Source organism: Hylobates moloch, unplaced genomic scaffold (assembly GCF_009828535.3).
Source record: "Hylobates moloch isolate HMO894 unplaced genomic scaffold, HMol_V3 SCAFFOLD_10, whole genome shotgun sequence".
Classification (NCBI taxonomy): Eukaryota; Metazoa; Chordata; class Mammalia; order Primates; family Hylobatidae; genus Hylobates; species Hylobates moloch.
In genome coordinates, this window is record NW_026652285.1 from 70,369,505 (window position 1) to 70,397,385 (window position 27,881).

General features: G+C 51.1%; 1 protein-coding gene across 1 annotated transcript in view; it reads right to left on the reverse strand.

Moving 5' to 3' along the window:
* Positions 1-22,498, reverse strand: part of CORO2A (coronin 2A) — a 70,147-nt gene extending 47,649 nt beyond the window's left edge. Inside the window, exon 1 of the mRNA XM_032164650.2 lies at positions 22,366-22,498. The gene's annotated coding sequence lies outside the window, so the exon portion shown is untranslated. The remainder of the gene's footprint in view (positions 1-22,365) is intronic.
* Positions 22,499-27,881: the final 5,383 nt, after the last annotated feature.

Below are 27,881 nucleotides of genomic sequence, written 5' to 3' on the forward strand. Positions count from 1 at the left end.
TGAAAATCTGGCAGCTCCACTTCCTGCTCACTATCCACTTTCTGGCACAGAGCTTTTGGACCTGTCTTTGGACGGAGAGGGACACTGAGGCTCAGAGAGGAAGCGCGCCTTGCTTAGGGTCCCACAGTCAGCCCGAGGCAGGGCTAAAGCTCTGTAACTCTGGTCCTGGGGTGGGCATCCAACTAGGGGTCCTGCATTCTGTTCTCAGCATGGACCCACAAATCAGGCCTCACTCTGCCTGCCTCAGGGACCTGGGGCCAGTCAGTTCAGCGGACATCATCAGTGCCCACTCTGAGCCTGATGCCATGCTGGGCACTGTAGGGGAGATGCATGGGCAGACCCAGACAGCGTCACTTATGGGGGAGCTCAGAGGATGGGGGAGGCCCCCACGTAACCAGCAAGCTCAATTCACGGTCACCAGGGCTAAAGCCAGCGCTGCAAGTTGCAGCAGGGAGATGGAAATCTGGGGAGTCAGGGAGGATACGACTGAGCTGAGCCTTCAAGGCCAAGTAGAGCAAGCCCAGCAGAGGAGAGAAGGGGAGGCACGGGGTGGAAGGCGCTGTGCTAGGTCATGCCTGGCTGTGGTGTGCGGAGATGGAGCCAGGAGCTTGCAGCGCGGGGGTGGGGAGGCTGGGTCTGAGCAACTGCAGGCCAGCAATGGGGCTGCCGCCGGGAGAGGTGCTGGGGGCACAGTGCTGAGGAGGTGGCACCTGAGACAGCGGAGAGGCATCAAAGTTTGTAACTGGGGGTGTGACATGGTCAGAGCTGAAGTAGACTTAACCCCTGCAATTAGGAAGTTAGGACATTGAGCCTGGGAAACGATTTTTTTTCTCAACTTTGGGCTGGTATCTAAGGAAGAAATAAGTGGGTTTCATTTCATGTCCAGCTCCAGTGGGCTAGAGGGGTTGTGGAACACCATGAGGAGGAGGGGGAGAATTCTGAGGCCTTCCGTGCTTGGATTCAAGAGGAAAAGGATGTGACTGCCCTGGAACAAGAGTCCCCAGATACGACTGAGGGCCTGCCTGCTCCTGCAGATGCTGGAAGACCCACACCCCACTTCTGAGCTTGGCCCCACATCCCACTTCTGAGCTCGGCCCCCCCACCCCACTTCCAAGCTCAGCCCCACGCCCCACTTCCAAGCTCGACCCCACAGCCCACTTCCGAGCTCAGCCCCATGCCCCACGTCCGAGCTCAGTCCCACACCCCACTTCTGAGCTCGACCCCACGCCCCACTTCCAAGCTCAGCCCCACACCCCACTTCTGAGCTCGACCCCATGCCCCACTTCCAAGCTCTGCCCCACAGCGGGAAGTGGATGGGAAGTTCTTTTCCGCTACTCTCTCACCTGCTTGTTAACATGGAGATAAATGCCTCTGCTCACCCTTAATCAGTTCCCCAAGCAGAGTCTGCAACAGCTGGCAGGAGAGGATGGCGAGGTACCTCCTCTCTGCCTCCAGCCTCCAGGAGCTCCACCTAAATTGTTTGTTCAGGCTGGGCCTGCAGGCCAGGAAGGCAGGAGGCCAGCCTGATTGCCCGTCGCAAATTTCAAGTGCCAGCAGCCTGGGTTTATGAAGATGAAAAGAGTGCAGCAAAGATGTCAGTGCCCCTGTGGGAAAGGCACTTCTGCCCGCAAGACTGGCTGGAGGACAGGTGACAGCAACGCATTTACATGTGTTTGCCTGCTGTGTCACAGCAGAGCATCTGAGGGTGCTCAGAGTCACCTGGAGGGCTAGAAAAAAACAAACCCAGGTGGTGGCTCACGCTTGTAACCCAGCACTTTAGGAGGCCGAGGTGGGAGGATCGCTTAGGGCCAGGAGTTCCAGACTAGCCTGGGCAACACAGTGATTCTGTCTCTACAAAAAACAAACAAACAAACCCCGATTATTGCGCCCCATCCTAGAGTTTCTGATTCGGCAGCGTGGGTGAGAGCTGAGAGTCTGCACTTCCACCAAGTTCCCAGTGACTACGAAGCCGCTGGCCCAGGGGCCACTCTTTGAGAATCGCTGCTCTACAGCCCAGCTCTATGATTCACAACTATCGCTCAGTTTACCCCTCACAACCACCTGGGGGTGCGGAGGATTATCTCTACTTCGTGAGTGTGGCCGGGGCACTCTGCAGAGCAGCGGCGTCAGTTTTCTGAGGTTACGCGATTAAAAAGCAGCAGGACATTCTGTCCAAACTCCAAGGGCTCCATGAGCACTCAACCACCCCCCAACTCGGCGGCCACTGTGGCTCTGCTCCTTGGCTTGCTTTCTTAAGTCTTGTTCTCAATATATAAATTGCATGCTCTAAGGCCAGCACTCCAGAACCGGGCGTCCCAGTCCTCCTCATCCTCCTTCTCATGATGCTCCACAGCTGGAACAAAATCCACCTATTGCGTCTGCTGTCCCGTAACAGCTTTGCAGCCCAGTACACATGCTTAAGATACGGGCTTCAGAGTCAGAGAAACCTGGATCCAAATCCAGACTCACTTCCCTTCTCTAAGTCTCGGTACCACATCGCCAGGTTGCTGTGAGATGAACAAGGAGCTTAAGAGCATGTAGCCCTTGGTCCAGGTGTGGTGGCTCACACCTGTAATCCCAGCGCTTTGGGAGGCTGAGGCGGGCAGATCACCTGAGATCGGGAGTTCGGGACTAGCCTGACCAACATGGAGAAACCCCGTCTTTACTAAAAATACAAAATTAGCCGGGCGTGGTGGTGCATGCCTGTAATCCCAGCTACTCGGGAGGCTGAGGCAGGAGAATCGCTTGAACCTGGGAGGTGGAGGTTGCGGTGAGCCGAGATTTCGCCATTGCACTCCAGCCTGGGCAACGAGAGCGAAACTCTGTTCCCCCTCCCACCCCCGCACTGTCCCCCAAAAATACACAAAGAGCGTGTAGCCCTGGCCCATGGTAAAGTTCTCAATAAATGGCAGCAATCAGTGGGCCAAGGTAAGCATTTGAGTAGCTTTCCTAAACCTCTCTGTGCCTCAGTTTCCTAAGCTGTAAGCTGGGGTCCATGATAGCACCTACCTTATAAAGGAGATGTTCATTCATATAAAATGCCTCACAGCAGTGCTTGGCAAGGGCCCAGCCAGGTGTTAGTCTCCTACATGTATGTTCCTGTTTTGTCAAATATATTTCAGCCTGAACATACGCTCTTCATTGACACATGTAAACAAAAACATTAAAGAATAGAGTAGGCTACTGTGAAATCAAAATGTAAAAATCTTGGCAGTGATGGTGATATGGTTTGGCTCTGTGTCCCCACCCAAATCTCATCTTGAATTGTAATCCCCACGTGTGGAGGGAGGGGCCTGGTGAGAGGTGATTGGATCATGGGGGCGGTTTCCCCAGGCTGTCCTGGTATTACTAAGGGAGTTCTCATGAGATCTGATGGTTGAAAAGTGGCAGTTTCCCCTGCGAGTTATCTCTCTCCTGCAGCCCTCTGAAGAAGGTGCCAGCTTCCCCTTCACCTTCCGTCATGATTGTAAGTTTCCTGAGGCTCCCCAGCCATGTGGAACTGTGAGTCAATTAAACCTCTTTCCTTTATAAATTATCCAGTCTCAGGTATGTTATTATAGCAGTGTGAGAGTGGACTAATACAGATGGCTGCACAATGGGAATGTACGTCATGCCATGGAATTGTATACTTAAAAATGGTAAACTTTGCTATGTATATATCACCATCATTAAAAAAAAAAATAAAGAAAAGAGAAATAACAGCACCTAGGTATCAGCCCACAGCTTTCCTGAACTCCCTGGCAGCTACATCTCTGCTTCCATGTTGATTTCCACAGAGCTCCTACTTCTTTTAGCCCTTCCCGACCCTTGACCTTAGAGTTGGTCCCTGATGTGACTTCCAAAGCAGGGGGTGGGGTGAGGGATGGCCCTCCCTGTCTGCTTCCCCTTTCACTCCTGGCTATTCAGGGCCATCTCTGCCAGGGCCCCAGCAGAGGGGCTGGGTAGGGTGGGGAGGCCTTGCTATTTCCCCAGACACCGGGAGCCTCCCTGCTTCAGGACATGCCTGGACGATATTTCCCCAGGCCCCCGGCAGAGTCGTGGCTCTTCCCACCAACCTCCCTCCTCCTGGTGAAGGAAGGGCCCCTTGAAGGACCAGGGACCCCCTAATTAGCACCAACTCCCACTGGGCTTCAGCAGGGAGCCCTGCTCTGTGCCGGCAGGGCACATAGATATTCCAAGGCCAGTGACCCGGCTCCAGTAGGCTCTGCCCTCTTTTGCTGTGTGATGTTGTGAAAGCCCCTCTCTGGGCTCCAGTGTCTCAACCCATTAAATGGGCGTGGGTATCCCTGCCTGTCACCCTCTGGAGGCTGTAGGGAGGCTCTGAGGGAGAATGGATGCAGAGGGGCTGGTTTATTTATTACACGACACAATCGCATCGAGAGGCAGCAGCACAGTGGCTACTGACATGGTCGGGAACCCGCCTGCCAGGCTCAGACATCAGCCCTGCCACACATCAGCTGGGAGACATTGGGCCGGTTACCTACCTCTCTTGGCCTTGGGTTTTCTCATCCGTAAAATGGGGATGATAACAATAAATGCGTTAATATCTGTCAAGCTCTTAGAACCCAGCCTGGCACATGGTAAACTCAAAGTAAGTATTTGTTAAATAACTAAACTCAAAATAAGTAAATAAGGTAAATAATGGTAACCTATATTGAGTACTCACTGTGAGCCAGGCACTGTCCTAAGCTATTGACCTGTATTCATGGATTGAAATGAACATTTAATAAAAATGAATATGGGCTTTGAACAGGGCTTACAGATTAAACTAGAAGCACAAAGTGTTCATGGTCCTTTATTTTTCCCGAAAGCTGCAATATCTAAAGATCTAAACATTCAGGGGAGGGGTGAGGGGTGTCACCTGTGCTGGGAGGCACCAAAACCCTCTGAACCGAATGAAAGTAGAGAAAGCCTTGTGCCCCTTATCAACCCATGAGTGTTGATTTAGAATCTAAAGCTCTAATTCTTCAATTTTTAGCCAGACCCACTAACTCTCTCCCAAACGATATTACATCTAGGGGCAAGCACCAAATACAATACCCCAGAATTCTGCCCTTCTTTCCCCAGCACCCCACGTGAAGAGTCTGATGGTTTTGGCTTGTACCAGTCTAGTGATGGGGAGCTCACCCCTGCTGGGGGAAGATGTGCTCAACCAGTGGACTTCCTCGCATCTACTGAACAGAAATCTACAATTTTCCCCACTGCCCTATCTGTTCCTGGAGCCCCGCCAGCCACATCCATTGCTTCTGCCCCATGACAACCTTCCAGAGATTGAAGACCTTTTAACTCAGGTCCCTGGGATGGCTCCACTGGGGGGTGGGGAGTTTCTTGTGTGACTCGGTTTCCCATGTCCTCCCCATTTTGGTTGCCCATATGCTCCAAGCTGTCCCCATCTTCCGGGTTATACTCGAACTCTGCAGATGGGGGCTGAGAACTCCTCAGTAGAGCAGGTCCCCAAAAGGATCCCAGATGTCACATCTTGGAACAACAGCACTAGCCAGACCCCAAGAGCTCATGGGGTACAGCAAGAGGAAATGGAGTCAGCATGCCAAAGGCCACCCACACAGGGCAGAACCAGGAACAAGATCCAGGTCTCCAGCCTCCCAGTCCAAAAGAGTGTGCTAAAACACAGAACAGAGTCCTGTCCTCCTGTACCTGGATACGGTACCAAACATTTTTGTTCCTTATCTGTGTTGCTCTAAGTAATAGTGGAGACTCGTTTGTGGAGGGACAAATTCCAAAGATGATTAGGAAAGAAAGGCCTTATAATTGTGAGCTCAGGGGTCATTTGCCTTATGTAGGCTCTCCTGGACTCACACCTTTGAAAGGTGAACTGTGCTTCTCCAGAGAGTGCTTTAGGCTGGGAATGATGGCAGACCTTAGGTCTTTTCTGCTAGAAAGGCCGGCAGAGCATCAGCAGCCCCCACGATGCGAGGGGAAAACTGGAGCATATTCACTCCACCCACATTTTCCAAGTCCCCAGCGGGAGATAGCCCCTGTGTTGGGCTCTGTGGACGGAGGTATTCCCATGGGGTCTCTCCCCTGGGAATGAGTAGAAAAATACAGAAATCCTACTCTACTGGAGCAACGCTTGATCACAAACGTGGTGGCGTGTTAGAGGTGGCAGGAGCAAGGAAGAGACCAGGAGGTTAGAGCAGTGGGCTCCAAACTTTTTTTTTTTTTTTTTTTTTTTTTTAGATGGAGTCTGGCTCTGTCACCCAGGCTGGAGTGCAGTGGCACAAACTCGGCTCACTGCAACCTCTGTGTCCCAGATTCAAGCGATTCTCCTGCTTCGATCTCCAGAGAAACTGGGATTACAGGCATGTGCCACCACACCCGGCAAATTTTTTTGTATTTTTAATAGTGATGGGGTTTCACCATGTTGGCCTGGCTGGTCTCGAACTCCTGACCTCAGGTGATCTCCAAACTTTTTTGATCATTCACTCCTTCCACAAGAAAAAAAAAAAAAAAACTGAGCTCATACCTCATTATCTTATATTATATACAAATAATCATCATCAAACCTCGCAAGACAAAACATATACACAGAGTTAGATTCATCACTAACCAGAGTGACTGTAAATATCTATTTCAAAGTGTCCCCTAACATAAACAAACAAACAAACTTGAGCTGACAAACTTGTCAGACTTATTAGCTTGTCACTGTTTTTGTCCTGGGTCTTGTGGTTGATGAAGTGACTGCACTGGGAACCCCAGTGTTAATTCTCTCACTTTTTTTCTTTTGTAAATTTATTTTTATTAAAAACATTTTTTTTAGAGACAGAGTCTCGCTCTGTCGCCTAGGCTGGAGTGCAGTGGTGCCATCATAGCTCACTGTAGCCTCCAACTCCTGGACTCAAGCAATCCTCCTGCCTCAGCCTCCTGAGTAGCTGGGACCACAGGCATGAGCCACCATGCCCAGCTAATTATTAAACTTTTTCTTGAGATGGGGGTTTGCTATGTTGCCCAGGCTTGTATCAAGCTCCTAGCCTCAAGTGATTCTCTCGCCTTGGTCTCCCAAAGTACTGGGATTACAGGCCGGCACTCAACCTCTTCCATTTCCTTGTCTTCATGTACTAGCATTATTAGCATAGTAAGTAAGCACTGCTAACAAGTCACAATTTTTCAGTGGGAATCTTTAAAAACCACGTGTCCATTTCGTAAGGGCTAGTTAGCTTAAAGTGGTGACTATAATTTGTAAATCCAATCTGGATTAATTAGTCTGGATTAACCTGGATTAATAAACCAGGTTAATTAATTGGGATAACTTGCCAAAAACAGACCAAAGAGTAAGGGAGTCCTCATTACCCTTTCTCAGAGTGTTTCCCCTTCTCTCTGGAGACCCCTGGACCACATGAGACAGGAGACTCCTGGACCACATGAGGCTGCCTGACACTCCAGCTGGCAAGAGTGTCTCCACCTGGCAAATGTGAGTAAAGCTGAATTCTTTGTTTTATTTGTTTAGATATTTTTTCCTGCACTCCAATGTGCATCTTGCATGGATCACTTTGGAGGCAATTGGGATAGAAGATGAAGAGAGTCAGAGATAATTTTTAAGCTCAAAGGATGGCAGAAATGATCTAGTCTACCCTTTACTTTGCAGGTGAGGAAACAAGAACCTGAGAAGGGATGTGACTTGTCCAAGGTCACCTGGCTGGTCAGTGGCAGATCCCGGAGAGAATGCAAATCTCTAGGCCTTGATGCTACAAATGGCTGCTAAAAGTGGCTACAGTCTAGCTCTTTACTGGTCCTTTTACTTTACTGTGCCTCTCGGTCGGCTTCACTCTGAAGCCTCAGTTTCCTCATCTGTAAAATGGAACCAATCAAACCAGCTCTCGGGCTGCTGTTTGAGTGCCCGTAAAGTCTTGCTGACATCTGTGGGCTGGGAAGAAACCCTTCCCTAGGCTCTGGAAGGTCCTACTTGAGTGGCTGAGATCTGGGACTGCTACAGCGTGAGGATTCTGCCTCTGCCTACCAGCCACAGCAGTGACCCTGCAGGACGCGGAGCCCCTGCTGCCCAGCATTGTGCTGGCCTGGGCCTGGCGTGTTGGTGGGCAGCTGTGGACATGGGTCCTGGGTCTTATGAAGCAATGACCTGCAATCCTGCTCCTATCTCTCATCCTCCCCATTTTCCAGGTCCTTCCTGCCTCCTCCAGGCTGTCCTCATCTCAGATCCCACCTCTCTAAAGCTGAGACCCCACTTGGGCTACTGGTAGATGGCAGCATCCTCTATTCCAAAACCTTCAATAGCTTCTCAGCTGGGGATTCAAAGCCAAGGTGTGGCTCAGGAGTATATCAAGAAGGGATGTGAGGCAAGTGGGGAAGGGGAAGTGGCAGGGACGAGGGCAGGAGGGAGATAAGCAGTCGGCCAGGTGCAGACACTCAGGAGGTGCATTTTCAACAGAGAATTTAAAAATAGGCCAGGCGCAGTGGCTCTTGCCTGTAATCCCAGCACTTTGGGAGGTCGAGGCGGGTGGATCACAACATCAGAAGTTTGAGACCAGCCTGATCAACATGGTGAAACCCCGTCTCTACTAAAAATACAAAAATTAGCCAGGTGGCGGGCACCTGTGATCCCAGCTACTCAAGAGGCTGAGGCAGGAGAACTGCTTGAACCCGAGAGACGGAGGTTGCAGCGAGCCGAGATTACACCACTGCACTCCAGCCTGGGTGACAGAGTGAGACTCCATCTCAAACAAAACAAAACAGAACAAAACAAAACAAACAAACAAACAAAATGCCTCAAACTCTGACATTTTACGATCATAATGTGCCTGCAATTCTAAACAATGTCAGTGCGTCAGTGCTAAAACACTCCTCCCTGACAGGGCAGGCTGCACCTACCTTCCTGCCCTTGGCGTCTGGCAAATACCTTACACTCTGCCTCTTATACTGAGCCAAACCAGACCCTACATTCATCGCATCCCACATAGGCCTAGTAAGTTTTCCCCTCTCCAGTCCTTGGGTTACATCATTTCCTTTGCCAGTAATGCCCTATCCACCACTCTGTATGACCAGCTGCTATAAGGCTCAGCTTAGAGAAATGCTCCCTTTTCCAGGAAGTCTTCCTGCAAGCATTCCCATCCATCCCCTCGCAGGCCATGGCTCCCCTCACATCATGTTTTCATCTCCAAAGGAAAACTCAAGAAAGGAACCCACAACACAGAAAACCATACAAGGAGAGTCACTTCTGAGCTGTGTGATCTCAGACAAGTCCCGTGGCCTCTCTGAGCCTCAGTTTCACCTCCTTAAAAGAACCATCTCATCTCCAAATACCCTCCTTTCCTTGACCTGCACCATCCCTTCTTTTGACGGCACAGTGAACTCTGTCATTAGGTGAAAATACTCCACCTGCTTCCAAAGTCACTAATTCAAGCACCCCTCCTGACCGCACCCTCCCTACCTCCAGCCTCCTGTCACCTGCCAGATGTGACCAGCCCTTTGCCAGTGTCCCCAGTGATGGATCAGTAAAAACAGGTTCAGGCTCGAGCAGAGGGCCCTGGAAGCCACAACCAGAGACCCCTCTCCAGGATGACACAATGCATCAAGGAATGCCCCGACTCCGCCACCACGCTCGGCAACAGCTTTGCTGAAAGGCCAGCTCCAGGGATGGTGTGGGGGCCATGTGATTCCCATGGGTACGTTGTGGAAGCCCATTTCTTGTCCCCAGTAACCTGGGACATCAGCTCACTCTTATCAACACCCTAAAATCCCTCACCCCACTGACATTTTTTCATATCATCTGGCAAACCCCAGCACTGGGTGAACCAGGATATCTAAGCTCAGCTGGGAGGAAAACAGTGGACAATAACCAGCCCTGGGCAGGAGGCCCCAGTGGGTTGAAGGTTGCTCCCATGTCGCTTATGTCCTCCAGCACGACTCCCTCTGCAAGTCAGGCCATGAGAAGGGCACTGCCGGAAAAGCCAGAACCCACGGGCACCCACATGGCCTCCTTCTTCTTGTACCCAATGCCAATCCATCACTAATCCTAGCCTCCTGTCCCACCTTCAAATCACCTCTCTCTCGTTTTTGTTTTTTTTTTTTAGAGATGACATCTCACTATGTTGCCCAGGCTGGTCTGGAACTCCTGGCTTCAAGCAATCCTTATGCCTTGGTCTCCCAAAGTGCTAGGATTATAGGCGTGAGCCACGGTGCCTGGCTCCAAACATCTGTTAAACTTGGTCATTTAGTCTCAGCCACCAACCATCTTGCCCTTGATCTTTCCGAAATATGTAAATGTGAGCAGACCCCTTGGCAGCCATTGTTCTACTTCCCCAGCCTCACCTTGCCCAGGGATCTGAGCTGCACACATCACAGTGCTTTCAGTTCCTCAAAGTCCTGTTTCCTCCAGCTGGAGGGCTTTCGCAGGGCTGTTTTGCCTGTGCAGCGTGCCTCCCTCCCCACCCTCGCCTGGTCACCCCCTACTCATCTTTCAGATCTCAGCTCAACGTCCTTTCCTTAGAATATCCCATCCATCCCCTCGCAGGCCATGACTCCCCTCACATCATGTTTTCATCTCCAAAGGAAAACTCAAGAAAGGAACCCACAACACAGAAAACCATACAAGGAGAGTCACTTCTGAGCTGTGTGATCTCAGACAAGTCCTATGGCCTCTCTGAGCCTCAGTTTCACCTCCTTAAAAGAGCCATCTCATCTTCAAATACCTTCCTTTCCTTGACTGGCACCACCTGTGCCCTGGACTGCAGCCTTCTGCAGTGACCCTGGACTCAGCACATTCTCTACTCTGTACGCCCTTCACTCCTCTCTCCTCCTCCAGGTTCTGTGGGACTCTACGATTACTGTCCATCTCCCGTTTGGTCTGTGAGCCCTCAAAGGCGGGCCTGTGTCTGTTTTGCTGTGCTTGGTATCTCTAATGCTTTACATACACAAAGTAATCAATCGTGAACAAAGGTCCTAGTCAAAAAATTGAAAGATAACTTTTTAGGGAACGAATGAATGGGTCAGTCTGGGTGAGGCTTCAGGATTATCTGTGTGGGGCAGATATCTCTACAGCCTTTCTCCAGGGTAGGCCACACAGGCCGAGCCACTCCTGCAATGGTTTCAACAAGGATGAGGCTAGTGACCCTGCCAGCAAGCTCTCAAAGCTCCTTCCTGTTCATTATCTCCCCAGCCCTCCTCCACACTCCCCACCCCCATTACTCAGAATACCAGGCTTTTAATGACCAGGCCACTGGAGCATTTCTGAGCTGGCAGTGTGGAGATTCTGTTCTTCCCAAGGGCCAGGACTCAGGAGCCTTTTCTTTGTGGGGTTGGATGAGGAAAAAGAAGTGGAATCTAATTAGACCAGGTTCAAAGCCCAGCTTTGCCTCTTGCTGGCTGTGTGGCCTTGCAAATTTACTCAACCTCTCTGGGCTCCTGCCTCCTCATCTGTAAAAAGAGGATAAGACTATCTAGCTACAATGCGATGGTGAAGATTCCATGAGTGAATGCACACTAAGAGTCCAACTGGGGGCCAGCCACATGTCACATGATTCCAAGACAGTTTTTTACATTTTAACATCTCTGAAACTGGGATGCAACTTATAATCATAGTTTCTGTTGCTTTTTCTTCCTTTTTTTTTTTTTTTGAGACGGGAGTCTCGCTCTGTCGCCCAGGCTGGAGTGCAGTGGCGCGATCTCGGTTCACTGCAAGCTCCGCCTCCAGGGTTCACACCATTCTCCTGCCTCAGCCTCCCGAGTAGCTGGGACTACAGGTGCCCGCCACTATGCCCGGCTAATTTTTTTGTATTTTTAGTAGAGACGGGATTTCACCGTGTTAGCCAGGATGGTCTCGATCTCCTGACCTCGTGATCTGCCCATCTCGGCCTCTCAAAGTGCTGGGATTACAGGTGTGAGCCACTGCACCCGGCTGCTTTTTCTTTCTTAATGGATTCTAAAATAAGGGTACATCTCACAACAGATAAGCCTGGCCTTGAATGAAATACCGCAGTAGCTTAGATTCTTTACTTCCCTTGCAAAGAGGCTGAAACGCCTGTGAGATGGGACCAAAGACCAAGAACGCAAATCGTTAAGGGACAAGGGTCTATTGAGGCCTAGCATTCACCCTGGATCTCCAAAGCTTCACAGAATTTGAAGGCTCAGGCCCTTCCCTGGCCTGGCACCCCTCTGGATCTGTCTCAGCTGTCCTAGTCTTGCTCAGAAAGTGGCCCAAACTTCAGCAGGACCCTCACCTCTGCCTCTGACCCTCTGTTGCTACTGATGTGGTAGGTTCCACAGTTGGACAGTTTGGTCACAATGCTACTGTGCTTGCAGCCACCCAAAACCCCAAGTCTTTGTCCCAAGAAAAGAGTCCTAGTCCCCACCTTCAGAAACCCCCACAGACATCTCCTCCAGTGTGACTCCATCAAGCCATCCCTGGACTCTGCTCCCAACTGTTCCGAACGCCAGCACTGGGGATGTCACCCAGGCCTCACCAAAGTCCTTATGCTGTGAGTGCTGCCTTCATCCCTGCAGCCTGGTGATGTCAGACTGGCCTGATTATTTTATTATCTAAATAGCATTATAACTTATATTGCATACATAGTTGGCCCTCTGTATCTGTGGGTCCTGCATCTGTAGATTCAACCAACCTTAGATGGAAAATATTCGAAAAAATTAAACAAAAATAACAATACAACAATTAAAAAATACAAATTTAAAAATACAGTATAACGGGCCAGGCACGGTGGCTTACACCTGTAATCTCAGTACTTTGGGAGGCTGAGGAGGGCAGATTACTTGAGATCAAGAGTTCGAGACCAGCCTGGCCAACATAGCGAAACCCATCTCTACTAAAAATGTAAAAAATTAGCTGGGCATGGTGGTGCATGCCTGTGATCCCAGCTGCTTGGGAGGCTGAGGCACAAGAATCGCTTGAACCCGGGAGGCAGAGTTTGCAGTGAGCCGAGATTGTGCCACTACACTCCAGCCTGGGTGACAGAGCAAGACTCTGTCTTAAAAATATGCATATACAATATAACAACTAGTTACATAGCATTTACACTGTGCTAGGCATTGTAAGTGATCTATAGATGACTTAAAGTATACAGGAGGGTGTGTGTAGGTTACATGCAAATACTATACCATTTTATATCAGAGATTTGAATATCCACAGATTTTGATATCCTTAGGTGTCCTGGAAGCCGAATATTTAGGAATGATTGTACACATATCACCAAAATCTTTACAGAAATAAATTATCTATCATGTATAAAATTATTTTATTTTTTTAATAGAGGCAATGTCTTACTTTGTTGCCCAGGCTGGTCTCAAACTCCTGGCTTCCCAAAGTGCTAGGATTACCGGGAGGAGCCACCATGCCCAGCCAAAACATTTTAAATGTAGAAAAGACCAAAGAAAACAAAATTCTACCACTTAGTGATAATTAGCTTGATGTCTGTCTGTCTGAATATTTTGCTATGTCTGCATGCCGGGGAAAAGATTCTTTTCTCATATTCAAACCCAAACAGGCTCATTCCACACATACTACTCTTTCTCTTATCGTGACATGGTGGCCTTCTCTCTAAACAGACTGGTTTCTTCATGGCGGCTCCACAGTGCTCCCGTCCTCTATCCCTATCCCTGGCAGGTCCCAGGCCTCTACAGGGATGTAGTGCTTTGGGTCTGAGGTTGTTCCTCCTCATCCTCAGAGTGGGGCTGTGATCTGTGATGGGGCCATGGCTGCCTTCAGGGACCCTACCAAACAAAGCCGCACCCAGGCACAGAAATACTCCAGAGCTCTTAAATCAAGGGGTGTGTGGTTAATGGCGGCTGTCTGTCTCTGTCCGATTTGATTGTAGCCCTTTCAAAACTAACTGAAAGTTCTCCCAGCCCCAGATGCTGGCCTGGTATTTCCCTAACCCCTAGGGGCTCCAGAAATCACAATAAAAAATGAATAGGTAGGTGCCTGGCATTTTGTAGGTCATAAAGTGCCTCCTTACTTTTATCCAATTTAGAGCCTTACAAGCCTATAAATTAGGCAGAACAGGTATTTAATTATACTTAGGTTTTAGGTACATGTCACAATGTCTTTGTTACATATGTATCCATGTCCATGTTGATTCTGACCCTTTATGCTACATTGTTCAATTCCCACCTATGAGTGAGAACATGCGGTGTTTGGTTTTTTGTCCTTGCGATAGTTTACTGAGAATGATGTTTTCCAGTTTCATCCATGTCCCTACAAAGGACACGAACTCATCATTTTTTATGGCTGCATAGTATTCCATGGTGTATATGTGCCACATTTTCTTAATCCAGTCTATTGTTGTTGGACATTTGGGTTGGTTCCAAGTCTTTGCTATTGTGAATAGTGCCGCAATAAACATACGTGTGCATGTGTCTTTATAGCAGCATGATTTATACTCCTTTGGGTATATACCCAGTAATGGGATGGCTGGGTCAAATGGTATTTTTAGTTCTAGATCCCTGAGGAATCGCCACACTGACTTCCACAATGGTTGAACTAGTTTACAGTCCCACCAACAGTGTAAAAGTGTTCCTATTTCTCCACATCCTCTCCAGCACCTGTTGTTTCCTGATTTTTTAATGATGGCCATTCTAACTGGTGTGAGATGGTATCTCACTGTGGTTTTGATTTGCATTTCTCTGATGGCCAGTGATGATGAGCATTTCTTCATGTGTTTTCTGGCTGCACAAATGTCTTCTTTTGAGAAGTGTCTGTTCATGTCCTTTGCCCACTTTTTGATGGGGTTGTTTGTTTTTTTCTTGTAAATTTGTTTGAGTTCATTGTAGATTCTGGATATTAGCCCTTTGTCAGATGAGTAGGTTGCAAAAATTTTCTCCCATTCTGTAGGTTGCCTAGAACAGGTATTTATTATCCCCATTTTATAAATGAAGAAACTGACGCTTGGAGAGGTGGACTGACTGACCCAGTATCTTCCCTTATTTTTCTACCCTTCATAGTCTGGCTGTCTCCAAATCCCACTAACAACCCAGCTCAGGCATCAGCTCCTCTAGGGAGCCTTCCCTGACCCCCAACTTCCACCCCAGGCTGGGTTAGGTGCCCTCCTGGAGGCCCCACAGCTCCTGGCCTTCCCTATGATAACTGTAGTGCCCCTGCCAGGCGATGAGCCCTTGGGGCTGTGATGGGTCTAGCTTGTCTACATTCACACTCCCCGAGCATTAGAAAAACATCAATAGATGGTTGCTGGGGTGAAGATCATTACAATGACTAAGGCAGGAATTATTCTCCCCCTTTTACAGATGAGGACACTGAGTCATAAAGAAGACTTGCCTAAGGAGCATATCAGTAGCGGGGTCAGCTCTCCTTCTTTAGAGGTCTGGGTTCTTTTGCTCCACTGCATCCCTTGTTGTCTGCAATCTTAGACTCCAAACCATTGCTGGAGGCTTGTTTCTGATTTCTCAGGCAGGTCTACCTGGTCAGCCAGGTGTGAAAGGGAGGTTGGCAGGACAGGGCTCTGACTGCAGCGGGCTCAATTCCCCAGCCTGGGCCAACACCCTGGTGCAGGCTTAGGAACAGCCACAGGAGTTGCCCAGTTATTGAGCACTCCATGGACCACGCCCTGTGCAAGAACTTCCTTGCACTTCTTACTTCATCCTGTGGCTGGGGCCATTATGATGCCATTTTGCAGGTGGGCCAGGAAAGACACTGGCCCAAGGCCACTCAGTGTCTGAGATGGGGCTAGAAGCCAGGGCTGCATCCCTGGCAGCAGGCAGCCCCAGGAGTTTGCTGGCACCAGAGCCAGAAATAAATGCACAGTCAGAGTACAGGAGACAACTCTCAGGGGACCTGCAGTGTGGGCAAAGCCCCAAACTCACCTCCCACCCAGGGCTGGCTGGAGGGACAAGACTCTTGGGCCGAGGGAACACATGCCTGCCCCTGCACTGCCTGTGGGCAGGGTCATGCCATTTGCCAGGACCCTACAAACTCCAGGCTCAAGGCCAGGCTAGAAGCAGCTGTCATATCAACCCTGCACAAATGCTCAGCTCCCGATTTCTTATTTGAATGAGACTTCACATATCTGCTCCTGACTGGCTGACAGATGCTGAGCAAGGCCCCATCTCTTGTTGGGCCTTACTTTACCTATCTGTGAAATGATGCCAGGAGTGAGGTGGCTGGTGGGGGGAGGGGCTAGGTTTGGGGGATGGTATCTTAATGGAACCCACCAACTCTGACATTCCAGGGATGGACTACAGGCAGCAGGGGAAGGTGATTAAGCCCTGGACACTGGAGGCAGATGACATAGATTGAATGTATGATCCTGGGCTAGCTACCCAACTTCCCTGGGGCTCAGTGTTCTCATCTATAAAATGGGAATGATAGTAGAAAAAAGACTGAAAGTAAATGTTCATATTGATTATGTGGGATGAGAAGAGGAGAAGATATGGGTAATTTATTTTGTCTGTCTTCCTGCCTTTTTCTAAAATTCTCCATTATCAAATGTTTATAATTTTAAAAATGTATTTTCTTTGTAAATTAACTTTATGAGATGTCATTTACATACAATATATCCATTTTAAAATGGGAGAAATAATATGTAACAGTATCTACCCTATAGGTTGTTATGGGGATTGGGTTAATGTATATAAACTATTAGATGGTGGTAAGAAGTGCTAATAAGTGTTTGTTAAATAAATAAGCCCAGGGCCAGCCTGACTTCCTCCTCATCCTCCTCTTGCTCACCTGGCCTGGACCCCGACCTCTCCCCTAGCACCGAGTTCACTGCCCAGGTCCCACCACAGCACTCCAGGCCTGGACTATTTCTGCAGCCATCTCTCTGCACCTGTCTTCGTCCACTGCTGCTGCTACAACAAAATACCATAAATTGGGTGCTTTGGCCAGGTGTGGTGGCTCACACCTGTAATCCCAGCACTTTGGGAGGCCGAGGGGGGCAGATCACGAGGTCAGGAGATTGAGACCATCCTGGCTAACACTGTGAAACCCCGTCTCTACTAAAAACACAAAAACAAAATTAGCCAGGCGTGGTTGTGGGCACCTGTAGTCCCAGCTACTGGGGAGGCTGAGGCGGGAGAATGGCATGAACCTGGGAGGTGGAGCTTGCAGTGAGCTGAGATCATGCCCCTGCACTCCAGCCTGGGCGACAGAGTGAGACGCCGTCTCAAAAAAAAAAAAAAAAAATTAGCCAGGCATGATGGCGGATACCTGTAATCCCACCTACTCAGGAGGCTGAGACGGGAGAATCGCTTGAACCCGGGAGACAGTGGTTGCAGTGAGCCGAGATCGCACCACTGCACTCCAGCCTAGGCGGCTGGGCGAGACTCCATCTCAAAAAAAAAAAAAAAATGTGGGTGCTTTATCAACAACAGAAATGTATTTCTCACAGTTCTGGAGGATGGAAGTCCAAGACTGAGACAGCAGATTTGGAGTCCGGTGAGGGCCCACTTCCAGGGTCATAGAACAGCGCCTTCTTACTGTGTCCTCATGTGGTGGAGGAGGTGAGGGTCTCTCTGGGGCCTGTTTTATAAGAACACTAATCCCATTATAAGGGCTCTGCCTTCCTGACCTAATTCCCTCCCAAAAGCCCCACCTCCTAATACCATCACCTTATGGGGTAAGATTTCAACACATGAGCTTTGGAGGAACATAAATATTCAGACCATAGCAATCTCGCAGGAATCACACCAATATTCCAGTCTGGCCACGTTGCTACCCAATTCAAAAGCCTTCCATGGCTCCCCCTGACCCTGGCTGAAAGTCCTAGATTCTCCATGAGACACAGTTTCAATAAGCCACGTAACTTTTCTGTATCGTTGTTTTCTTAACTGGAAAAGAGGATAAAAAGAGTAGCTCCCTCATACACTCGCAGGATTCCATTGTGAGCATGGTGGGGTACATAGTCTAGCCCAGGGCCTGCCCGCTCCTCTCGTCCTCCTCTCCCGCCATCACTCTGTTCCAGCTCGCGCTTCTCTGAACATGCCAGGCATGGTCCTGCCTCAGGGCTTTTGCCCCAGCTGTTCCCTCCACCTGAATGGCTGTTTCCCCAGAAATGAGCCTGACTCACCCCTCTCCTCCTTCAAGCCTTTGCCTAAAAATCACCTTCTCAATGAGGTCCCCAGCCCACTCTAGTTAAAACTGCCCCCTCACACATCCTAACCCCTCCTATGTTCTATTTGTTCCATCTCATTGATCACTGATTTTATTTATCACCTATTCATCTATTTTATTTATTGTTTTTCATCTGTCTTTCCCCTCATCTGATTGTAAGCTCTTTGGGGGAAGATCTTTCTGGTCTATTTTGTTTAATGTCAGTGCCTTCCCCCCTTCCCCAGCACTTAGAAAATACCTAGTACAGGTCAGGTGTGGTGGCTCACATCTGTAATCCCAGCACTTTGGGAGACCGAGACGGGCGGATCACTTGAGGTCAGGGGTTCGAGTCCAGCCCGGCCAACATGGCGAAACACCGTCTCTACTGAAAATACAAAAACTAGCTGGTGTGGTGGCACGCACCTGTAATCCCAGCTACTCAGGAGGCTGAGGCATGAGAATCACTTGAACCCAGGAGGCAGAGGCGGAGGTTGCTGTAAGCCAGGATCATGCCACTGCACTTCAGCCTGGGAGACAGGGCGAGACTCTGTCTCAAAAAAAAAACAAACAAAAACAAACAAACAACAACAACAAAAACAAAACAAAACAAAAAAAAAAACTAGTACAATGTAGGTACTTAATAAATACTGGCTGAATGACTAAATGAATGAACACAAAGCACTTAGGACAGAATTAGGCAGGTGGTAAACACTCAATGAATGTTAGCTATTATTATTACTATTAGTGATTCTTCAAAGTGAGGCTCCCATGTCCCTCCTCCTTGACTTCTGCAAGCTCATAATCACACCTTCCTTGCCCCCACCACACCCTGCCGATCTCTCAATTATAGTAAGGAGCACACCACTCTTTAAATACCTGTATATCTTTTTCCATTTAGGCTGAACGAAATGAAATTGCCATTTCTTTTAAGTCAAAAAAAGTCACATACTGGCCGCTTCGTGTGGTTTAACCTAGTAAGTTTCCCATAGCAGCCTGCAGACCCCCAGGAGGCACAGTTTGCCCACAGAAGCAAAGTCACCTACTCCTGGTCCTTCAGACCAGGTGTGATTGCAAAGCACGTCCAATCTGTTCTGAAGGAGGCAAGGCACGGATTATAGACTTAAAATACAAGAAGATTCTGCTGAATTATTTTCTGGACCTCCTGAGATTTGATAGAGAAGATAAAAACACACCAAATTCTAAAACAATCCAGCTTCTGGCCATTTTGAAATAGCAAAGGTTTACGGCTGAAACCCCTCGGTGCGGAGCTAACTGCCTGCCTCTAAGGGGATTCATTTAACGAATCTCCTTCCAATCTCGGCTTTGCTACTGAGATTTGTTCACTCTAAGAGGTTGGCTGTCAGAGCTCAAACAAATTCAGCAACTGCTGAATCTACCCTCATTTCACAGATGGGGAAAGTGAGGTCCAGAAAGGGGAACGGATTGGCCCAAGGTCACACAGTAGGGTAGAGGAAGACTTCATCCTGGAATCTATGTCTGCTGACTTTAGTCTCATGGTCTTTCTTCTGGATTAAACTGTTTCTATGCTGGCCAGACTCCCTTAATGTAAACTTCAGTGCCACTATTTTTTAAGCTGTATTTGCCAAATGAAATGTTTATTAAGCCTCAGATAAAACACTGAACACTTCTTCACTAGACGGCAACTTCTTTCTTTCTTTATTTTTTTTTTTGAGATGGAGTCTTGCTCTGTCGCCCAGGCTGGAGTGCAGTGGCACAATCTCGGCTCACTGCAACCTCTGCTTCCCAGGTTCAAGTGATTCTCCTGCCTGAGCCTCTCGAGTAGCTGGGATTACAGGCATGTGCCACCACACCCGGCTAATTTTTATATTTTTAGTAGAGACAGGGTTTCATCATGTTGCCCAGGCTGGTCTCGAACTCCAGACCTCAGGTGATCCGCCCACCTTGGCCTCCTAAAGTGCTGGGATTACAGGCATGAGCCACTGCACCCGGCCAGAAGACAACTTCTTATAAATAACAGCACTACATATGTCTCTCTCTCTAGTTACTTCCTTAGGATAAAGTCCCCAGAGTAGCCGGCTAAGGGCAAAGGGCAAGTATGGTTATTTGCATGATAACAGGCTGCCAGATTGCCCTGCAAAATTAAATGCCACAGGCGAATCCCTACAGCCTTGCCAGCACAGTTTCATCCTTTTATTTTTATTTTTGCTAATTTTACAGGAATAAATACAGACTGCTTTCATTTATTATATGTTATGTGTTTTTTTGGAGAAAAAAGGGCACTCCAATCTTGGAATCAGGATCCCTGGGCTAGGTTGCTGGTTTGCTGTGTGACCTTTGCCCAGTCACATCCCCTCTGGGGACAGGGGATGCCTATCTGTAAAATGAGGGGGGTGAATGAGATGACGTCTTAAGGCTCCTTTCAGCTCAGACATTCCATAATTCCATGGTGCATTTAAAAATTATTAGCAATTAAAGTCATCGCATGACTTTTTAATAACCAGAATCTGCCATGCTCTTAAATCAGGCCAAAAAGGCTTGAATTAGGCAAGCAGGAAAACAGGACCCAGATTATACATGTGTCGAGATGACAGGAGACCCAGGTAGCACTTAAGCCTGTGCGTTGGAGCTGGGCTCATGGGCCAGCATGTATACTTTGTCTGCTTTTATGAGGGGATAATAATACTCATTTGTGGTCCAGCTATCAGTCCTGTGCAGCTCTGCCATGGCCACAGGGCAAGGTCATAGGCACTACTTCAGCCCTAGAATTCCACAGACCTCCCCCAGGTTCTGCTTGAATACCTGTGATGACAAAGAGCTCACTATCTGTCCAGGGGCCTCCTGCCCTCTTTTGGCTGTAAGAAAATCCCTGGGTGCGGGGCAGGTCATGAAGGGGACAAGAAAGACCAGGAGGCTGAGAAGTGATTCCTAGAAACAGCTCCCTCAAACAGGGCAGGCATCAGGGAGGTGGAGAGGAGGCCCCATGGGGCAGGAAAGTCCTGCAGAGGGGCTCCGGCTTTCCTCACTCCAGACCTCTCAGACGGTCCCCAGGAGGGGCAGGAAGCTGGGGAGACACATTGCAGTCCTAATGCACAGGTGGGTTCTGAACAAGCCCCAGGAAAGCGGAGGCCCCATAGCCTGCTCCGGGGCAGACACCTCGGCTCCGTCTTCTTGCCTTGGCTCCCTGGGATCTGATGGGAGAAACTGCTGGGCCTGGGCTGCTGGGTCTGGAGGTGAGCATATTTAAGGGACCTGATCACTGCCCCAGGGTGAGGGAGGAAGGGTCAGAGGTTGTTTGTGTGTCCAGAGCAGGACCAGCAGGAGAGGCAGTGACTGGGTAGCAGATTCCAGCTTGGTTTACAACTAGTGAGATCCCTATCACAAGGAGTGTGCAAGGGGGCAGCAAGACCTTCCAGAGGGGATCTTACAGAGGGGCTGGGCCAGATGCCATAGGTCTTCTTTACCTAGGGAGCCTGGGACCACAGTCCCTCAGACCTGTGCTCTGCCCCATCCCTTAATGCCACGCAGACACAGCACTTGGCCCCTTGGCACTGTCACCCCTCTGAGGTCCAGGCGTGGCCGCCAGTCAGCCCTTGTCACACCAGCTAGTGTGTGTCACACCTTATCACACACTAGCTCTGGGACACAGAGCTAGGCACCAGCACCTGACCCGGGTGGGGAAGGGGAAGGAGCTGTCCTATACCATTCTAAATCGAGGTGCCTACGTGGGGCTGGTCCAGGCAGTCGTGCCGCCAGGAGTCCAGCCACCTCCAACCTAGGGCTCCTCCAGCCCCAGACGAGTAAACCCTCTTGGCGGGCCGGCTGATGCCCCACCTGCACGCCCAGGCCGGCTTGGCGGGGACCCGGGGATGCCCCCACCCCACCGTTTCCTGTACCAGGAAGCTGAGGCCCAGCAGGTAACGCAGCCAAGAGGGGAAGGGTCCCGACAAGAGTCCCATGGAGCACCCGGGCCACAGCAGGGGCCTGTTGGGACCAGCTGGCCGCGCCCAGAGTGAGCTTCCCTCACCCCGGGCAGGAGGGGTGGGCGGTGCAGACAGTGCTCAGGCGGGCAGCGAGCCGTCAGGAGCCTAGACCTCCGGGCGGCCCCTCCCAACAACCCCGCCAGAAGGGGGCCACCAATGAGCCCGCTATCCTGACGCAGAAACTGAGGCCTGGAGAGGGGCAATGCTTTGTGCAAGGTCACGCAAAGGGGCTGAAAGCCAGGTCCCCCGCGCGCCGAGCCCCGCATCCCTCCCTCTCCGGGAGCTGCAGCCAGGGGGGCGCAGCGCGCACGTCCCGCCCGACGCCCCCATCGCGCAGACCGGGAAGGCACAGCCGGCGGCGCGGGGCCGCCCTACCTTGGTGACGGCCGCGCAGGTGGTGGTGGCGGTGGCGGCGGCGGCGTCCAGCTCCGGCTCCGCGCTCCTCGCCGCCCGCCGACTCCCCGCGCCCAGAGCCGCCGCCGCCTCCCCGCTGCAGCCCGGCGGGCGGGGCCGGAGGGCGGGGCGGGGGCCCGGCCCAAGGCCCGCCCCCTCGCCCGCCCTACGGGTCCGCCCTGGCCACCCTTTTCCGCCTCCACGACCCCGACCGCGCTCCTGGCTCCCTGGGGCGGGTCTCGGGGCGCGCACACGCCGCAGTGACTGGGGAGGGCTGCCGGCTACCAGGCGGAGGCTGGGGACAGGCAGAGCCGCCGGCCCCACGTCCCGCCGTGCCCTCGCTGCGTGGTGCGGGATGAGGAACCTGACCTCCCAGAGCCTCAGTTTCCCCCGTGGTGAAATGGAGACAGTAACCGCGTCGGCCTCTTAAGGCTGTTTGAGCCCTGGATATGACGATCCCGGCCAGGTACAGTGTGCGCGCCGAGCCCGGCCGGGGAAGCGCTCCTTTCCCCGAGCAGTTACAGCGGTTACCGAGGCTTCCCCGTCCGCAGGGAGGAGAGGAGCCGGGAGAGCCGCTGGGAGCCGAGGAGGACGCCCTTCCTTCTTTCGGGACCAGCGGGGCCGCTGCTGCCAGCCTCGCCGGCTGGGGAGCCCTGAGGACACTAGACAATGGGGAGGCCCTACCTTTGGGTACCACCCCCACCTAACACTACTGAGCCACGCACTCCTCTAAGCGCCTTCTGTGCATTACCTCCCTTCACTGTCACACAGGCCTATGAGGTTGATACCATTACTCACCTATTTAACACAAAAGAAAGCTGAAGCACAGAGAGATTAATTACCTAGGTTAAGATCACACGGCTAGTCATGCAACCCCAGGCAGTATGGCTCCCACGGCTACTAAGCTAAAAGCCACTCCACTCCACACCACGTCTCTGAAGTGCTCTTGGTTTTGTTCAGTACAGACGGGTTATCTTGAGGGCCTTGAACTGCTCCGTGGCACATAGTAAGCACTCAATATATAGTTGTGGAGTGGATAACAGTACACTGTTACTACGTTACATATCTGTATCCTTTCTTCTAAGCTTCTAATAATAGTGGCTTTATTTAGCCACTATTATTACCTCCATTTTACAGATAAGAAAACTGAGGCTTGGAGTGGCAAGGTACTTGGGGAGCTCTTGATTCTCTCCTTAGAATGTGACTCAGCTTTCCTAGTCCACTGCACCACTCCCCCGCCCAGAGCTGGACGGGCTCCCTGCCTACCACCCAAAGCCCAGTGTGCAGTATGGTCCTGAAAACCCCCACCCTACAGCTCTGATTCAGACCTTCTGGAGCTAGACTGCCCAGCAGGTAGACTGAAGGCATGCTTCCGGTGTTAGCGTGCAAGAGTTGGGTATCAAGCATATGGATGGCCAGGCGAAGTGGCTCACGCTTGTAATCCCAGCACTTTGGGAGGCCAAGGCAGGTGGATTGCTTGAGCTCAAGAGTTCAAGACCAGCCTGGCCAACATGGTGAAAATCTGAAAATTAGCCGGGCATGGTGGCATGCGCCTGTAGTTGCAGCTACTCCGGAAGCTGAGGCAGGAGAATCACTTGAACCTAGGAGGTGGAGGTGGCAGTGAACCAAGATCACACCACTGCACTCCAGCCTGGACTACACAGTGGGACTCTGTCTAAAACAAAACAAAACAAAACAAAACAACGAAACAAAAATCATGTGGATGAAATCAGAACATTGTGAGAATTCTTTATAATCATGGTTTGGTTTTTACTTGAATTACAGCTGGACGGTGGGCACCCTGATCTTTGCCAGGCTAAGGCATCTGAATATCTTTGTTGTTGTTGTTTTTGCACGGTTTTGCTCTGTCGCTCAGGCTGGAGTGCAGTGGCACAATCCTAGCTCGCTGCAGCCTCCACCACACAAGCTCAAGCAATCCTCGCACCTCAGCCTCCTGAATGGCTAGAACTACAGGTGCGTGCCACCATGCCCAGCCAATTTTTGTTGTTTTTGTTGTTGTTGTTGTTGTTGTTGTTTTTTTTTTTTTGAGACAGAGTCTTGCTCTGTCGCCCAGGCTGGAGTGCAGTGGCGCGATCTCGGCTCACTGCAAGCTCCGCCTCCCGGGTTCACGCCATTCTCCTGCCTCAGCCTCTCCAAGTAGCTGGGACTACAGGCGCCCGCCACCACGCCCGGCTAATTTTTTGTATTTTTAGTAGAGACAGGGTTTCACCGTGGTCTCGATCTCCTGACCTCGTGATCCGCCCGCCTCGGCCTCCCAAAGTGCTGGGATTACAAGCGTGAGCCACCGCGCCCGGCTACCAATTTTTATATTTTTTGTAGAGATAGGGTTTTGCCACATTGCTCAGGCTGGTCTCCAACTCCTGGGCTCAAGCAATCTGCCTGCCTTGGCCTCCCAAAGTGCTGGGATTACAGGTGCGTGCCACCACGCCTGGCCTTGAATGTCTTAATACACTTAGGGCTTGGGCCAGCATCTCTGGTGTGGCTTTCTGCCTCTGCCAATGCCACTCGCCTTGCACTCTGATGTCTCTGAGCCTTTGCTCTGTCTGCAGTTCTCTTCCCAAATCATCATCTCCCTTGTCTAAACCCACTTATCCTTCCAGGCCTAGCCTTCCTAGATGTCCTATGGATGTGCCCTCCCAGCCTTGCACCTGCATCTTCCTACCCTGTGCCACAGCGGTTGGTGGCTGGAACTGTTTGGGGAACAGCTGGTTTGACAGAGACATCTCTGGAGGCTGTGGGCATATGGACCCATAAGCCAGAGGGAGACCTCTGCAATGAACCTGGGACCCTTCCTGGGGTTGCTGTCGCTGGGGAGTGTCCTCCTCTCTTGCCCCTTCCCTCCCTCTAATCCTGGTCCAGATGCAGGATTGCACACAAGGGGAAACTGAGGCCACAGTGGGCATGACCTACCCAGGATCCCCTAGCTAGAAAACCACATAGCAGATCTGGTTCCAAAGTTGGGCCCATCTCCCAGCATCTTCTATTAGGCCTTAGTGTGGATTGGGATGGGCCAGGAAACCTCCCTCTTCCTTCCCAGTGCACCCACATGGCTGGCTTTGTTAATCTTCCATATGTGGGTAAACATCTTGTGCAGGACCAGAACATATGTGTGTGTGTGGTGGGGGTGGGGGGCAAGTTCTCCATCTATCTGCCCCACATGAAACTTTCTGTATGATATGGCCCCATGTCCATGGGGGAGGGGCTTGAGAAAGAATGAGGAGACAGCGCCTGGGGGCTGGGGGGGGTCTGTGTTTGGAGGATAGTAGCCTTGAACACGGGCAATCTCTGGAAGTGAGTGAGCACTTCTTACATTAGGGGTTGTTGGGAGGGGGGCCTTCCACCTCCTTTGACCCAGTCCCTTTATTCTTAGGGATGTTGCCCCAGGGAGATTCCCTGGGTAACTCCCTTTTCCTCTCCTATAGAGCAGGTTAGACCACAGCTTGCTGGGGGCCTAAGGCCTGGGGAAGGCATGCTTTGAGCATGAGGTCCTATCCCCTAGGGTGGGAAGGTGGGGCTGAGAGGGATCAGATCCTCCAGCCCTGGAAGGCAGCAGCCCCGGGGGAAGGGGGCGACAGCTGTGGTGCGGGCCAGGAACCTGACACCAGGAGTGGGCCCCAAACACCCTCCAGAAAGTGCAGGGAAGGGCGGGCAGGCACCCCAGGGGCAGCAGCAGGCACAGATGCTCTAGGGTGGGCCCACTGGTCCCTGCTCAGCCTCCTTGCCCTGTGGGTATCATGCTTCCTTTGTTGTCTCTGATGAAGGGGAGAAATAGTGCTACAGTCCCAGCTTGAGGCAACCATGAGGAAATTCTTCCTCTAGTTTTCCTTGGCTTAGAACTATCTTCTGAGGGTATCCCCAGGAGGCCACAGGCCAGGCATGCCCCTTCCCCAGGTCCTTGGGGAAGGTGTTCTAGGTTCCAGAGGAGGGGTAAGCCAGGGGAGTCCTCCCTGGCTTTGCATTAAGGGCTCTAGGCTTGAGCACGGCTCAACCAGTGGCTGTGTCACTTTGGATAGGTTAGCTAATGTCTCTGAGCCCTGTCTACTCATTGGTAACCTGAGCTTGGCCTGGGTGAGTTGATGCTGCAGGACAGGCAGTTCTCAATCCCAGCTCCCTGTCAGGGCCTGAGGAGGCAGTTAGCCCTGTGTCCCGTGTCCTGTGTCCCCAACGCTTCCATGTATCAGAATGCCTGGGCTCCACCACAGGCTCCAGGCATAGGACCCTAGCACCGACATTTTTTAAAAGCTACTCAGGTGATTCTTTTTTCTTTTCTTTTCTTTTCTTTTTTTTTTTTTTTGTGACAGAGTTTTGCTCTTGTTGCCCAAGCTGGAGTGCAATGGCATGACCTCGACTCAACACAACTGCCGCCTCCCAGGTTCAAGCGATTCTCCTGCCGCAGCCTCCCGAGTAGCTGGGATTACAGGTGCCCACCACCATGCCTGGCTAATTTTTTGTATGTTCAGTAGAGACAGGGTTTCACCATGTTGGCCAGGCTGGTCTCGAACTCCTGGCCTCAAGTGATCCACCCGCCTTGGCCTCCCAAAGTGCTGGGATTACAAGAGTGAGCCACGGCACCTGGCCTACTCAGGTGATTCTAAGGGGCAGCCAGGTAGGAACCAGAGGTTACATTGTGCTGGGTCAAATACAAAGTACCACCCACCTCTCTCCACAGGAGGGGAGGGAAAGAGCACAGGCACTCAGCTCTGAGCAGAGCTTCTCCTTTGCCTGGGGTTGGGGGGATGTGGGGAGATGGAGGACAGAGGAAGAGAAGCGGAGAGGAGGAAGAGAGGGAAGAAGAAAAGGGGAAGAGGGGAGAAAGGAGGAAGAAGGGAAGGAGAGGAGAATGGGGAAGGAGGAAAAGGGGGATGAGGGAGGACAGGGAGGAAGGAGGGGGAAGGAAGGAGGGAAGGGGAGGTGGGGGAGGGGGAGGGAAGGGGAGGGAAAAAGGTAGAGGTGGGCTGCCATTTACCCAGTAGCCCCTGTGTCCATTGCCTGATTCTTTTTTGATTGTTGTTGCTGAAGAGGGAATGTGGATTCCAAGGCTAAAGGCAGAGGGACCCCCTGGGCCAGAGCTCCCAGGCAGCCTTGGGGCTTTTGCAGGCCTCAGGGCCCCACAGGTGGTGTTTCCTTCATAAGAGGGCTGCTCAGGCCGGGCGCGGTGGCTCACGCTTGTAATCCCAGCACTTTGGGAAGCTGAGGCAGGCAGATCACGAGGTCAGGAGACTGAGACCATCCTGGCTAACATGGTGAAACCCCGTCTCTACTAAAAATACAAAAATCAGCTGGGCGTGGTGGCGCATGCCTGTAATCCCAGCTACTTGGGAGGCTGAGGCAGGAGAATCGCTTGAACCAGGGAGTCGGAGGTTGCAGTGAGCCGAGATTGCGCCACTGCACTCCAGCCTGGCGGCAGAGGGAGGCTCCGTCTCAAAAAAAAAAAAAAATTGGGCTGCTCGTTCCTGTCGGTGGCACTTTCCTCTGTG